Source organism: Mesoplodon mirus, assembly GCF_964341445.2.
Source record: "Mesoplodon mirus genome assembly, chromosome: 3".
Taxonomy (NCBI): domain Eukaryota; kingdom Metazoa; phylum Chordata; class Mammalia; order Artiodactyla; family Ziphiidae; genus Mesoplodon; species Mesoplodon mirus.
The window spans coordinates 4,907,922-4,921,368 of NC_138978.1; the positions used below are offsets into that span (position 1 = coordinate 4,907,922).

Consider the following 13,447-nt stretch of genomic DNA (forward strand, 5'->3'; position numbering starts at 1 on the left):
CGGGAATTTTTGGCCAGGTGCTGGCCCCTGCCTAGAGTACCTTGCTCCTGCCTTACTCCACTTAGCTTCTTCCAGCAGAGACTCAGGTCAGCTTCTTCCTGGAAGCTTCCACTAACTGTTTCCTACCCTGAATGCTGTTCTTTCTCTTCCTGAGTGTTTTCAAGTCGCTTTATGGATGAGCATTTCTGTGTGAGCCCCTCAAACTGTGCTGTGCCGGGCTCTGCACTCCATGCTGGAGACCAAGCTGAGGAACGTGCAGAGGAGGGAGATGTGGGGAGGGGACCAGGAGAGACTCGCAGAGGAGGTGGCATGGATTTCGGTTCTGAAGGCAGAGTAGGATGTTTGAGAGGTAAAGAGGGGGCCCTTCCTAGGGGAAGGAATAGCACAGATGCAGGCATGGGAGCAGGCAAGGGTGGATTTGGAGGCAAATGAATAGTCCATTTTGTCTGGAGCACAGGGCTCGTGTCAGCATCTTGAGAGGAGGGCCGGGGTCTCTGTCAAATGGTCTGAACTGCCTCTGGGGGTGCTGAGCATAATCACAATTGATTGTTTCTGAGGGATTCTGGTTGCTGCCTTCCTCCCCCTAGTTGAATGTACGTTGCAAGAAGGCAGGGCTTTTTCACTCTTGTGCCTCTGGTGTTAGGACAGCACCTGATATATTTAACAGGTACTGAGTTCTCAAGTAAATGAATGTGCACTTGAATTAAGGCAGAGCAATTCACACACAGAGCTACTAGCTAGGATGGCCTAGCTAGTGGCCATTTATTGTGGCCTCTGGCCAGTGGTACTAGATGTAGGCCTCATGGGGTGCTCTCTGTCTCTTCTCAGAGCCTGGTCCCAGGCAGACCCATAGGGAGCATGGCACAGGTGCATGGTTGGGTCACAGACCTTTCCCTCTTTGAGATGCAGCCCGCTTAGGCCTGGCTTGCGGAAGTCGGGGCTTTCAGTTCAGCAGGTCTGAGGAAATGGGGAGCCCCTGTTAGCCAGGGAGGTGCCAGGAGCCCCCAACTCTGGGGCCAGTGTTCTGCTGCTTTCTCTCCCCTCCTCAGGAACCCATTCTTGTCTCCATCCCACCAGCTTTGTTTTTTGAAGAAAACTTGTCTTATTTATTTTTAAAACCAAACCACTAGGAAAATGTATCACAGTCTTGATACAGCAAGCAGACAGGCTATATTATCAGGTAATAAGTTGGTAAAAACACAGCGAGGTCCGTAATAAAGCAACAAGGAGCCTGAACTGGGGCAAGGACAATGCGTGTGCACAAGTGGTGTCTGGTAACGGGGGCTGTCCCGTGGTTTAAAGGAGTCACAGCTCTCCCCTGAGTTGCTGACTGTTTCTCCTTTGACCTTCGTGTTGCCAAGGGATTGTTCCAACAGAGCTCTGTTATCACAGGGAACAAAGTAAGCAATGCTGGGTTTAGGCTTTCATTCTATTTTGTTTTATGGAAACCAGATATTTCCAAAGCCAGTACTTCATAACTCTCTTAATTAAGCAGCTAACAATGCCTCTTCCGCTGTTCATTCCTGAATACCAGCACACAGCACAGTCAAAATCCCCGTTCCCTTCAAGGATGAGTGTCAGTGCAAGACTGTCTTGTCACTCTGCTGACTCTGCTGCAGACAGCCTCAGGGCTCATCATGGCTGCCAGTCAGAGGGGAGGTTTGCTTCCCCTACCAGTGTGATAGCACTTCTTATATTTTTGCAGGGTCTCCAGGCTGAAAGATGTCATGTGTGAGAATTTTAAGAAATGCGCATGCACACTCTGACGGCCAGAAATGAATATCCACAAGGACCCTTTCAAAGTTTTTATCCAAACTACCTCTCCCAACTCTACATCTTAAAGTAACTTCACGTCCTTGTATATAAAACAAAACCAAGCAAAACAAATCCCCAGAAGCCCCCTTTCCCCTTCTAAATTCGTGACGTCCTGGATTTTGTTTTACTTTCAGTTTGTGGAACATGTTGTAGTGATCCTTCTGGCAAACAGGAGGCTGGCAATGAACAGAAACAGCTCTCCTCACACCCCACCAGCTCATAGGCGGGTCAGGTGAACCTGCCAGCCTGCTGGTATCTGTGTACTAAGAGAATCTGGTACCTTGGAGGGCTCTGGTTTGGTGCAGGGGAGACTCCCTGTTGCCAGGATAAGCACTTGCCACGTGAAATTCAGGCTCACAGAAACTCTCCTGTGCTATCTCTGACCCAAATTTTAGTACCCGTTTTTTTTCACTTTCTAGGATTCACACACAAAGAACCAGTGTCCAGAGGCAAGTGACATAGGCCTTAAACTTGCTGCCATCCTTAATTTCCTGATTCATAAACTTTCCTTAGAAAACCCAAATCCCCGTTCCTCTTTTTAAATAGATTCCTGCCTTCAGCCCCGATGGCCAATAGCAGACAGCTATTTCCCAATGGACGGGAGAGACTCCTCCACCTTCTTGGTCTTGGTTGGGATGAGGTTCACGTGGCCATCCACACACGTGGTCACGCAGCTGTCCCGCTGCCTCTTCACCTGAAGCTCTTTTCTCCCCACATCCGTTGAATCTCTGGCTTTGTCGTTGCAGTGTATAGTGCACAGGGCCAGGCGGTCCTGGAACTTCTCCAACTCGCAGGTCACCAGGGCCTGGGCGTGAGCCAGAGGTGCATGGCAGCACTCAGTGCGCTGGTGCCCTCGCTGCATGGATGCCTGGCCGTCCTCACAACAGCCGGTGCTGCACCGGAACGTGAGGCCCTGCGTCTTCCGGATGTTCTCTCTCCAGACTCTTCACCACACAGCCCACCGCCTCCTGCACCCGGAGCTGCTGCAGCTCTGCGATGGCGACCCCGCGCGCCGGCGCCCACATGCTCACCAGCTTTTTATCTTAATTTACGAGCCTGCTGTAGCACCAATGAAGACATACTGGACTGCCTGGGGAAAAAAAACACAGCCGAATTCTAATTCTGTACGATTCAAAGGCACGCCTTTGGAGCTGCTTCAGAAATAAGAAAAGTAGGAGACACAGCCCTGCTCGGGCTTGCTGGACTTGTCAGGGAGCCTCGTCCTGGCTGTCTCCTATTGGCCTTGGGCTTAATTAAGCCTTCTGAGTTATTTTTCTATTCACTATTTTTTGAAAAAAGAAAAGCTGCCTTAATGGACACTTTTAAAATCCAGGAGCTTTGGATTCCTCTACTTTGTCAGGCAAAAGTGGATTCATTTAGGTAGTTTTATCCAAAAAAATGCACATATTTATGAAGGTTTCAAAAATTAGATTTTTCACTTCTTTTACTCCAGGAACCTAAAAACCAAACTTGGAAGATAATTTTTGTAGTGGGGTATGTGCATTCACTCAGCTAAGAAATGTAGCAGTTTTCGAAGGTCTCAGAATTTCTGCATCCCATAATTTCTTTGTCCAGTCCTCTTGGGGACTTGCTCCTGAGTTCTTTTCCTGCCCAGCCTCCTGATTTGGAGGTGTCGGTGTGACTGCAGTTTGAGAAGTTTCACAAGAAGGTGAGGAGTGGCCAGAGAAGGGGGGATGGGGAGAATAGAGCTGAGCGAACCTTGCTTTTCAAGGTGGGGGAGCCCAGTGCAGCCCGGATGGAGAGGGAGGGCTGGACTTTCTTTGCTGGAGGCAGGTCCACGGGCAGAGCCTGAGGGCGAGAGGAGGTGGTGTGCCGTGGAGGGCGTGAGGGCCCACGTGGTGAATGAGCCAGAGGCAGCCGTGGGCCTCTGGCCTCCCCCTCCAGCAGCTGTGGCCACTGGCATGGTGGGAGGCGCTGGTCTGGGGACGGGGATAGAGTCAGTGATGTGTACGGTCGCTGAGAAAGCGAACAGGCAGCCCTGCTGCTGACCAAGCCTTTCTCTGAGGTCCGGGTCTGGAGGCGGGGTGGCCCTCCACCTTACAACCAAGAGTCTGGTCCCAGCATCATGCCACTCCCAGGTGCCGGCGTGGGACTGATGCCCCCCTCCCCACCCCGGTCTGTGGCCGGTTGCTCTCTGGTGGGTCCCTCACGCTGCGTGTGGGCAGTGGAGCCCCCAAATCTCCAGGGCACGTCCTGTGAACGCCCTCCTGTTCCCAGGCCCAGCTGCCTCGGAGGTGACCACGCTGCCTGGGCGAGGAGGGGGCCGGGGTACACGGTGTCTCTGCGTTCTTCCTCTGTGCTTTCTCCTGCCACCAGGTGGGAATCCCCAGGGCAGCAGAAATATCCGGGTGTCTCCCTGGCTGGGGCTCCCCCACCTGTCAGCACAGAGCCAGGCCTTTCCCAGGCATCACAAAGTAGAAAGCGCATCTGTTTTCCAAGAAAGGACGCTGAGAGAGATGGCCAAATTGAGTTAGGAGTGCCAGGAATCCAGACCCACGAGTTCCTGTAAGGCCCGCCCTACCTCTGAATTACAGCTGCTTTCCGCGTTTCTGCAGGGAAACCAAGCCGCTCTCCCCGTGGCATTTACAACAGCTTGATTTACAGGCCCGCATGTTCGCTGCACACTGCACATCCATTCTCTCTCCGTCTTTAAACTTTTAAGCCTTTGCCTTATGAATGAGGCCACTGATTTTCTAGGTTCCCTGGGCTTTTGATATGAGGTCTTTTTCTTTCTTCTCTGCTGGTTTCTCCGTAAACATGTTCTGAACACCTACTCTGTGCAAGACCTGTGACGGGCTCCCCAGGGGTCCAGAAATGAACTTGTCAAGAGTTCTGGGCCTCAAGGACTTCGCATTCACGGGGTGGGGGAGGGAAGATGCCCAACCTGCAGAGAAGTTCTCTACGCGGTGTCCCCACTGAGCAACCCTGTAACGGATGCTATTCTGTGCCGATGCCTTGTGAAGTGCTCGGGCCAAGTGCTGATGGCCAGGACCGACGAGGTCCCCGAGCTCCCCCCGTGGGGAGGGGGCGGTGCGTCAGGGGATAGGAGGACAGGATCACAGACCACTCGTGGAGCCCACAGCAAAGCCCGTGTGGTCTGGTGGGTGGGTCAGGGATGGTTTCTCTGCGCGATGGCTAAGCTGAGACCTGGGGGCTGAGCAGGAGGTCGCAGGTGGAGGGGGCGGGGGGGAGGGAATCGTTCCAGGCAGGTGGAGTTGCCCCGTGAAGATGTGGCATCCAGAGAGAGCACGGCGTGTCCGAGAAACCGCCCGAAGTCCAGAGAGTGTGCAGCGTGGAGCGAGGCAGAGGTCGGGGTGCTGGAGCTGTCTCCGCCCCAGGCGGAGCGGAGTCCAGACGGCGGTGGCCAGCGTGTGTGACGAGCCTGGGGAGACACCGGGGGGCCCGGGTCGGGCGGCTGATGCGATTTCTGTTGCTCGGAGGAAGGGCCACGGTGGCAAGACCGTACGTGAGGAAAACTGTTCAGAGACCCTGAACTTGCTGTCATTAATCTCAGTGACAACTGGGCCAGAGTGGGAGAGAAGTGACAGATTCGAGACACTGTTAAGGAGAGGACTCTGTAGGACTTGGTCATCCAGTCCGACCTGGATGGTGAGGGCCGGAGGGGAGCCAGCACAGCTCCAGGGCTTCCGTCTTGGCCCGCTGGGCTGGAGGAGGTCGCGTTCACTGCCACGTGGGACCCCGGGGTGTACGGAAGCCTGCGGTTGGAGGCCCCTAGGAGACACCCGCGGGCAGTAGGATCTGTGAGTGTAAAGCTCAGAATCAAGGAGGGCCTGGGAGATACAGCTTCGGGAGTCAGCAGCAGCTACAGCTCGGGGAGTAGATAGAAACCCCCAAGGGGCGCAGTGGAGTGAGAGGGAAGGAGAGCCTCAGGGAGCCGCCCCAGAGACACAGCATTTAAGGGGAGACAGAGGCAGAACCGCCAAGCAGTAGCAGCGAGGCCTTCTCAAGGGGGACGTTTGCACGCCCTCTTTGGTGCAGGACAATGGCAGGACCTCAGAGACCCTGGGGCCCTGGGAGAAGACGCGGGTCACTGGACCAAGTGGCCCAGCAGGACCACAGCAGAGAAGGAGGGAGGAGCTTGGTCTGCCTGGGACCTAGGTTGGTGGGGCTGCATCAGACCCAGCACCTGGCGGCCCAGACCCCCTGAGCCCCTGGGCCCTGCTCGCCTGTCTCTAACTTTCCTGCTGTGGCGAAGGCCTTCCCAGCTTCTCTTTGCAAAGAATTACGCAGTTCTTCTTGACTGGAGCTCATGGAGCAGCCCTGACGCCAAAGAGAGAAAACATGTTTGAGGAAGAGGAGCCTTTCCCCCAGTCCTGAACCGGCCGCTTCTGGACGAGAAGGCTGCTTTTTTAATCTAGAAGAACTTTACATTTATGCTTGACTGAAGCACAGGCCCCTTTTGTCCTGGGAGCCAGTGGGAAGCCGGGGTTTGGGTAATCTATGCAAGGCCCCTTAGGTGCCCTGCATCCATCATCCCAAGTGACAGAATTTACATCATTAATCATTGGTGGCAATAGAAAAGTCATTGGAATGGAATGTCACAGGATAAATGTCTCCCAATTGCATATATAAATGTCTCAGCTTTAGTGTACTGTTTGTGCTCGAGAAATACTGTGGTGGCTTCAGAATGGTTACATCTGGCATCAGGAAGCCATCAACACCAGCCTGTCCTACTCACACCCTCTCCCAAGGAAGCCTGGACTCCCCCCAGGGGCCTCAGCCTGGGGCCACAGCACACCTGGATTTGGGCAAATGGAGGGATGCTGCCGGCTCCCGGGTGCTTTCGGGTGGCTGATGCCATGAGGGTTAGAAAACGCTCCAGCCCAGTAATCCCGCCGTGACACCCTGGTGGTCGTCCCATGGCTAGAGGGATTTGCACCTTCCCTCTCCATGGCCACAGACCCTTGGATGCAGGGGAGAAAAGGATGTGAACCTGGCCGGGTTGCAAGGCCAGAGGGCCAGACGCTTCCAGGCGGCTTCACCGTTTCAGAAATCAAGCCCACAGCGTTTTTTTGGCTGGCGTCTCTCTGTTCCATGACCTGAAAACACGCTGTTTTTGGAAAGTGCAGATCTGCTGACAGACACCCTTTTCTGGAGGTTTGTGTGTTTCTCTCTGGGGCGAGCTGCCCTGCCTTGGATGGGCCAGATGCTGCTGGAGAAGGCGCTGGGCTTAGGAAGCGAGGCCCTTTTTGCTGGGATTTGAAGGAATTCTTTCTGCTTGAGCCTCAGGCTCTTCGTCCACTCAGGGTTCCTGGAGCCCTGCAGGGCCCAGTGGGAGGAGTGGGCACCCCCAGAAGCGGGGTGGGCACGCCAGGGACCTGAGGCAGGGGGCTGCCTCGGGTGGGAGGGCTTGCAGGCCTGTTAAGGACCGACTCTGTGTGACCAACGAGCTGTGTTAGACCAGAGCCAGATGTCTGGGCTGATGAGCCGGGGCAGGGCTTTGTGGAGTATATTTGACGGGAGGAGAGGTAGCTCCCCTTTTCTGTAGGGAATTTCGTAAATCATGGCCTATCAGATATGGAAGTGATCTGAGGCCAGGTGGATCCCCGACTTTGGATGTCACAGACTGGTCAAATTTTAAAAGTTTTAATTTGACCAAGTGAGGCCATTAAAAGCCAGAGGCCAGCTACTATATCATCATTTCATAAGTGGAAGAATATTCTAATACCAGCAATATAAGAGAGACATAATTTGAAGATAAAGAGTATTTCTCAAATGGAATACATTTCGCTTTATGAAGAATTTGTTCCATTATACCTGTTTTGTTTTGTTTTTTCTTTTTGTCTCTCGTTTTTTAAAACCGAGAGAAAAGTCTGGCAAAAATCTGTTCCTGGTCCCCGGTCCCCTCATTTCGGGCGAGCAAAAGGAGGGAAGGTGTCTGGCCGGAGCCCCACAGCCAGCAAGGCTTGTGTATCGTTCCAGCTAATTCTGGCTTCATAACAAGTCACCTCAGTCTTCGCAGAATCATTTTTTATTATCACCTCTCCTGGTTCTGGGGGTGGCTGGGCCGGGCCAGGGGCCCTCACTTGGGGTCCCACTGCTGCTGAGTCGTCTGGAGGGCCCCTCACTCCATGTCTGAGAAGATGCAAACCACCGGGGGCAGAGCAGCGAGGGACTCCTTGGGCCTCCCTCCTCCTGTGTGGTCTCCACGGCAGCGGCAGGACAGCCAGACTTCTCACGTGGGCCCTAGAGGTGCGAGTCCTGACAGGGAATCCAGGGGAAGCTGTGTTGCCTTCATGAAGTCACATAGCATCACTTCTGTGAGCTTGTATTCAAGGAGGGGGGAGTTACATACCCTTCTTGCTGGGAGAAATGCCAAAGGGTTGGCTGACATGCTCTAAAGCCACCCCACGGCTCCCAAGTTCCCCTGAGAGCCAGGTTTTAATCTGGGGTGCTGGGACCTTAGATCCCCCCTCCCCTTACCCGTTCCAGGAACAAGTCTGGTGGAGGATAAAGCAGGTGGCTCTCTGGTGATGGGGGGCAGTTCCCGCTTGCTGGTCGCTGCTTGCACTTCTCTGAAGTAGTAAATTTCATAGATAAGGTCGATTCCATCAAATAAGTATCAGGTAAGCTCTTTGATGATCATAAGCGAGATGATGAATTAAAGTTAATCTAGAGGAATAACTGATAAAGAACAGAGGCTTCGGGAATACAGCGTAAACTCGCAGAATTCCAAGCGCTCTTTCTAAGAAGGCGGCCTGCAGCCCTGCTTGAGCACCTGCTGCGTGCAGGCCCAGTGGTGTGCAGAGGTGAGGGGGCTGCGCGCCTGAGCCCCCGAGTATCCGTGATCAGGTTGGGGGCCTCCTCGTGTCACCCCGTCGGGACCAGAGCGCGGGCAGGGATGACAGCAGGCCCTTACTGAATCCCTCTGCTCGGGGTGGGCTCGTGGGCTGCTGGCCTTCAGCTCTGCAGCTCCCCGTCCGGGAGGTCTGTAAGGGCTCGCAGGGAGGTGAGGAGGAATAGCAGGCCACCCCAGAGCCACGTGGCCAGGCCCTGTGGGGACGCCCACAGCCCAGCCCCCAGCACGGGGCCAGCAGCCTGTTCAAGCCGCACTGGGTGAAGTGCGGGCAGGTGGGGCGGGGAGATAGGTTTCCACCAGCCTGGGGAGGGTCCTGCGTGGTTGCTTTCCGTGGGGATGAGCTGCCCAGACGGGGGGTTTAGGGTCAGCTGGGGCAGCAAGTCCATGTCCATCACCGTTTCCTAGTTACTGGACACCAGGTGATCCCCCAGCCCCGCCCGGGTCTGGCCCAGTGTCCTGCCTCCACGGGGACCCCGGCTCCCATGAAAGCCTTCTGGGGTGCCCCTGGCCTCCGCCCCACGAGCTGTGTCTATTCATGTGTCTCCCTGCTTGGGTAGCAGGCACCCCAGAGACCTCAGTCCTTTGAAGCCTCAGCGGGGAGCCTTCTTGTTTGCTCAGGGTGACAGTCGCCGTCCCCAGGAGGTCCTGCAGAGCCGCCCCACCACATACCCGCCCCCTGCGGCCCCTGCGACTCCTGGGAAAACAGCGGGGAAGGCTTTGCATTTCTGCCCAGCCCGCGGCCCCTCTGAGACCTCTCTTCCCCCAGCACCAGGCGAAGCATGGGGGCCGTGAATGAGTTCCCGGGGAAGCTGGCCAGACGCCTACCCGTGGGTCTGCGGAGGTGCCAGCACCCGGGACAGAGCAGTGGATGGACAGACACACTTAACTTTCCCCACGGACTGCCCAGAGGCCTTGTTCTTTCCCTCTGAATCACTGAGACCTGCTGGGTTGGTGGGTAATTGTTTCATACTACAGCTCTTTTTTTTTTTTTTTTTTTTTTTTTGCTGTACGCGGGCCTCTCACTGTTGTGGCCTCTCCCGTTGCGGAGCACAGGCTCCGGACGCGCAGGCTCAGCGGCCATGGCTCACGGGCCCAGCCGCTCCGCGGCATATGGGATCCTCCCAGACCGGGGCACGAACCCGTATCCCCTGCATCGGCAGGCGGACTCTCAACCACTGCGCCACCAGGGAGGCCCCATACTACAGCTCTTGCTAAAAGAAGGGGGAAAAACAGTTCCCCAAGGTACGGAAGTCACCAGAAACAAGGACCCCCTCCGAGGCCATCACGCAAGCTGGTTTGCAGCTTTGCAGATGAAGGGGCGACTGGGGTACGTTCCCACATAGAAAGGAGATGGAGGCTGACCAGGATTAGAAACGGCGCTGGGAGCACAGGCCAAGCAGGCCTGGCTGTCACCTCCTCGTTCATTTCATAGAGTTGACTTACCACATGCCACGTTCCAGGAATGGGTGTAAATAGTGAACCCAAGGGGCGACGTCCCCGTTCTGGAACTTTCCTACTAGCTGGGGAGACAGACGGTGGGGACACAGGAGCTGCTGGGGAGGGGGCAGGTCAAGGAAGGCCTGGCCGAGCCCCGTGACCTTGAGCAGGGCTGCTGGAGCCGAGAGTCAGGCCTGGGGCGTGGGCTCCGCAGAGGCACCCGCTGCCACCCTGGCCCTTGGAAGTGTGGGGTGGTAACCAGGGGCCTGGCCTCTCCCTCCTTCGCCTCCTGGGTGTCGACGCTGCTTTTCTGATCTAGTGCCTGTGAGGAGGAAATATATATTTAGACCCTTCTGTACTTGCCGTGGTAACAGTCTCTTTATTCCTGGTGAAGAATGAGGAAAATGGGTCAGCTGTATTTACTAAGAAGCGTGTTCCAGCTCCTCTTCCGAGGCTATTTATAAACTTTAAAAAATGTGCGCTAAGTTTTTTGCATCTTACTGGAAGCCAGAGTGCCTATGAATACCCTTTCTATTACTACACCGGGGATCCAGCACTTCGGATTTGAAACCAGTCAACTGGGGCAGATAGAAATCTTGCAAACAGTGATTTTGATGCACTCTGGCAGGATGGGTTTGCCTCGTGGTCGGATTTCTCTGGGCGTTTTCTTCGTGAGACCTAGTCTAGCTTTCCTGGGTGTGGCAAGTGGACCACACAGTCTGACCCTGGCCCCACTGGGCCCTCGGGGGCTGCAGGTCCCCAGGGTGGCGGGTGCCCGAAGACTGGGGACTTGGGGAATTTCGGAATCGCTCATCCATCCTTTGGGGGCAACGGGGCCGTGGCCCGTTCCATGGCTGCTGGCTCGGCCCAGGGCTCACCTTCTCTCACGTCCTCCGTCTCTGATGTCTCGGCCCGTGTGTTGCAGGGTCACCGGTCCCCGTACATTGTGCCCCGTGTGTGCACAGAAAACGTAGCTTCCCTCCTTCTCTCCACGTGGCCTGACCTTGCTTTCGAGAGGGGAGGGCTGGGCTCCTAGACTTTAGGTCCACTCTGGGAGTGTAGTCGAATGGCTTGTATCAGCCCCTGAGGGAACCCCTCTCTGCCTGGATGTTTTGGGTCCCTGTTCAGTCTTTCGGAGCGCCCCTCCCCCGCTTCCCCCTGCCCCTCGGGGTTTGGAGAGGGGTGTGTGCTCGTGACCTGGTGGTGGCTGAGGGAGGGGTCCCTGCACTCCACGGGTGGCTCCTTGGGTGCTGCTTGCAGAAAGGCTGGACGGATGAGCCCCAGGAGCCACCGGCCCATCTGGCCTCTGGGGAGGCAGCCCCGGAGGTGGAGCTGGTCCACTTTTATCTTCCAAGGCCCCTTCTAAAGTGGCCTCCGCATCCTGACCATCAGAGGCCTCAGCCTTCCTGCCTTCTCCCACCGAGGCGCTGGGGCCTGCAGGTCATGGGGCACTAAGCCGCCCGCTGGGGGAGTCTGTCCACCAGGGGGCAGTTCTTGGGGGGCTCCTCCCCTCACTGAACAGCTGCGGGGGACTTATTTCCTCTCTGTGCCCCCGCCTCCTAGGGGTATCACGTCCATAATAAAGGTAATAATGATAATAAGAATAATCAACAGTCACCACTCGCTGGTCCCCTGCTCTGTGCCCAGCAGAGTTCTGCACCCTCCTGTGTAGGTGCTGATTCCTCTCCAAGGCAAAGAGGGTTATTAGCGGATGAAACCAGTTCTTCCAAAGTCAGTTGCTCAGACTGGTACCCGGCAGCCGGAGTGTGAGCCCTGGGTGGTCTGTCATCCACGATTGCTGTCCCTCTTGTCCATCCACCTGCTCCGGAGCAGAAGTTTCCAAACTTGCTTGGTTCTTGGCACCCCGAGTGCCTCAGTGATTTTCTTTTTTTTTTTATGGCATCCCTAGAATACTTAACGGTTCCGTTAAGAATACTTAACTGTTCTGTTTATTAAGAATACTTAATAGTTCAAAGAATACCTAACAGTTCTGTTTATTAAGCAGTTAGATCCGAACGCCTTAATAAATATTTGTGTCCTAACAACAGCTGCTTGAAAATATCATACTCATAATTTTTTATTTCATTCTTAAATCACCCAGTTACTTACTAATGGGATATGTGTGCCCATCGGGGGCCGGACATCTTTTCAAATCCCGGAGTCAGGTTGGGTGCCGCCAACCCCACTTCCTGTTCCATCCAGATTTTTTCTGGGTCCTTCTTTCTTATCTCAGCAATCACTGAAAACTCAGCTTCACAGTGACATGATGTCCTCAAAAGGCTCGTAGGCTCATCTCGCGGTGAAACTGTTATTCCAGCCGTGTCTGACGGGTCCGACAGATATTTAGTATTGCCTGTTTCCCTCAATAACTTAAAATATCCTGCGGTCTCATGAGTTCTTGGAGGCTCTCCAGGGTGCCTGGGTGCACAGTTTGGGAACCGTGTTCCTAGAGCCTTTGGTTCCTCTTTGTTACCCAGGAAGCAGATCATTGACCCTCAGGTCTCAGACTCCTGGTACCCACCTGGGGGGTGGTGCCTGCGGGAGAGACGACAAGGGTCTCGTGCCCACCTCCGTCCTCCCTCTCGGCCCCTCCCCAGTCTCTCCGGACAGGAAGGGGTGTTCCCTGCACTCCCTCCCTCTGCATTTCTTTCTCCTCCTGCCTGGGCATCAGCCAAGGGGTGAGGGTCTGGAGGGGCATCTTCTCCACACTCGAGGAAGAACCCAGGCCCCGGATTCAGAAAACCCTCCCTCTGGGGCTTCCCTGGTGGCGCAGTGGTTGAGAGTCTGCCTGCTGATGCAGGGGACACGGGTTCGTGCCCCAGTCCGGGAAGATCCCACATGCCGTGGAGCGGCTGGGCCCGTGAGCCATGGCCGCTGAGCCTGCGCGTCCGGGGCCTGTGCTCTGCAACGGGATAGGCCACAACAGTGAGAGACCCGCGTACCGCAAAGCAGAAAAGAAAAGAAAAGAAAAAACCCTCCCTCTGCACAAAATGCTGTCCGATCTGTGGCCATGCTGCTGACACTAACAAAAATCACGCCAGCCGTTCAGAGCTGACGATTCCCTTTGTCGTTTCGGTGGGTAACGTGTCCTCTCCTCTGCCTGAAGGACTGAAATCTGTTGCTTCAACGGGCAGGGAGCTCCCCAAACCACTCGGTTTACAAGACAGCGAGTCTGGAAAGACTTCTAAAGTGCTGTGCTCACTTTGCAAGCATCAGAGGGGGAACCAGGTGTCTGTACCTTCCTGTTCAGCAGGTGCGTATGTCTTAGGTCGATGGTAGACCAGGTGGGCAGGGCTGCATCTTATTAAACGGGTTCTTCACCCCAGGTCCTCTGGGCTATTCCTGCTCTCACAC

At 55.2% G+C, this 13,447-nt stretch overlaps 1 protein-coding gene and 1 pseudogene across 2 annotated transcripts in view; one reads left to right on the forward strand and one right to left on the reverse strand.

Moving 5' to 3' along the window:
* The window catches only part of CAMTA1 (calmodulin binding transcription activator 1), a 916,345-nt gene that overhangs the window by 131,763 nt on the left and 771,135 nt on the right, over positions 1–13,447 (forward strand).
* LOC309800583 (protein FAM136A-like) lies at positions 2,069–2,898 on the reverse strand (annotated as a pseudogene). The gene has a single exon. The product of its transcript is annotated as a protein FAM136A-like (transcript).